Consider the following 2,388-nt stretch of genomic DNA (forward strand, 5'->3'; position numbering starts at 1 on the left):
AGAGAGAGGGTGTAGCATACACTAGCGTATTCTATGCTTTAAAGCGCTCTTATAATTAGCTCGGTGAATTAAACACTATACACTACATCAAAAGCACGAAGTGTACACACTGGAGCAGGTAAACCCGAGTTCAAGGACATCATGCCCAATGCCATTTATCAGCTAAAAGGGAACTGTGTTCTATGACGTGTCAGAGCCCCATTCATTGAACTTGGCATGATCCAGTTCCAATCATCCGACATGAAACATGCTCTGTCCGGGTAATCCTATGTTACTGGTGCCTCCCAGGAATGTTCCAACCTCACAGTGTAAAGTTTTCACAGAAATGAAACTGTTCATGCAGCACATGGGGGAAGAAAACCCTTAGAAATGCCCTGTCAAAGAAGAAGAGTTAGTGTCCTCAGAGATTTGGCCATGTTCTGTATGTAGCTCTGTCCCAAACATCACACTGCTGTATTAAACCTGTTCATCTTTACCTTATGAATAGAGATGTTGTGTTTCCAGGAGTGGGTATTAAAGGAAGGCTCGTCGGCCTGATTCACTGACTCACATACTTACTCACGTTTAGGAAACGCACCACAAGGGCTTTCTATTCAGTGTGTATAAAAGACCTAGTGTGCCATTGTTACATTAATTATAGTTCTACAGTCAGTGTGTTTGTGAGGGGATGGACCTGCTTCTTCCTGAATCATTTTAATTCAATTTACTTTTATGTTTTGGTTAAATTTGCGAGGGAATGAATATTATTTTGAGGCTAAATTTTAGATCATTAACGTAATCCCTTTCTGTTGAATTAGACGAATCAAACAAACACAGGACAATGTGCCCACGTTAGGCCCTTTCTGACAGGTGCTGGATTTCCTCAGAAATTCCAGGGAATAAGGTGCTTAGTGCTTAATCCTTTGAACTAAAGATGTATTATTGTTATTAACCTTACATTTACCTTAAAAAAGCATGTATGTTTATGTGAATGATACACCATTTGTGAACACAGATTCCATATTAAACTACTACAACCATTCGTTTTTGTGGAGAATATAAGAGTTTAAGGTGTAGTGTTTGTTTATTTATTTATTTGTTCATTTTGGAAGGTACTTTTACATTTCTTTTATGATTTAATGCTTCTACATTAAAGTGGACTCAAGCTATTGAGTGAACCTCTGGCTCAATTTGAATTATTTTCTGATTTATAACAATATTCCGTATAGTACAGTATAATACAGTATAGTATAGGTTAGCAGTGCATAGTACAGTGCAGTACTGTATACTATAGTGTAATGCAGTGCAGTACAGTGCGGTGTTCTGTAAAATAAGAGCATGGTCTAGTACAGTACACTACGACAAAGACTATTATAGTTTATGGTTTTGTCGGAGGGCGGCACGGTGGTGCAGCAGGTAGTGGTGTGTTCTCCCCGTGTCCGCGTGGGTTTCCTCCGGGTGACTGTCTGTGAGGAGTGTGGTGTGTTCTCCCTGTGTCCGCGTGGGTTTCCTCCGGGTGACTGTCTGTGAGGAGTGTGGTGTGTTCTCCCTGTGTCTGCGTGGGTTTCCTCCGGGTGACTGTCTGTGAGGAGTGTGGTGTGTTCTCCCTGTGTCTGCGTGGGTTTCCTCCGGGTGACTGTCTGTGAGGAGTGTGGTGTGTTCTCCCTGTGTCCGCGTGGGTTTCCTCCGGGTGACTGTCTGTGAGGAGTGTGGTGTGTTCTCCCTGTGTCCGCGTGGGTTTCCTCCGGGTGACTGTCTGTGAGGAGTGTGGTGTGTTCTCCCTGTGTCCGCGTGGGTTTCCTCCGGGTGACTGTCTGTGAGGAGTGTGGTGTGTTCTCCCTGTGTCTGCGTGGGTTTCCTCCCACAGTCCAAAAACACACGTTGCAGGTGGATTGGCGACTCGAAAGTGTCTGTAGGTGTGAGTGTGTGAGTAAATGTGTGTGTGTCTGTGTTGCCCTGTGAAGGACTGGCGTCCCCTCCAGGGTGTATTCCCGCCTTGCGCCCGATGATTCCAGGTAGGCTCTGGACCCCCCGCGACCCTAAAATTGGATAAGCGGTTACAGATAATGGATGGATGGTTATGTCGGATTTCTCGAGGGGCACCTTGTTTTGCCTAAATGTGAAATAAAATAATAGAATGGTTGTGATACTAGTGTTGAATACTCCCCCCTAAAGCAGCACAAGTAATCTACTTTCTGAGTAAATAATCTGCTTTAAAAAACCCACTTGGCACTGGCACCGTTTGTATTTCTCTTCACCTCGAGTGAACAGAAGCTTGACTCATTACTGGCTGTGTTTGTTTTCAATAGTCTCTCCTGTTCAGTACCAGCTGTAAGATGAATGCGAATGTTGTAAATGATTAAGAAGGTGGAAGGGGAGTCTGAGTTTACACATTGTTCCTTAGAGTTA

The sequence above is a fragment of the Hoplias malabaricus genome, chromosome 11 (genome assembly GCF_029633855.1).
Source record: "Hoplias malabaricus isolate fHopMal1 chromosome 11, fHopMal1.hap1, whole genome shotgun sequence".
Lineage (NCBI taxonomy): Eukaryota > Metazoa > Chordata > Actinopteri > Characiformes > Erythrinidae > Hoplias > Hoplias malabaricus.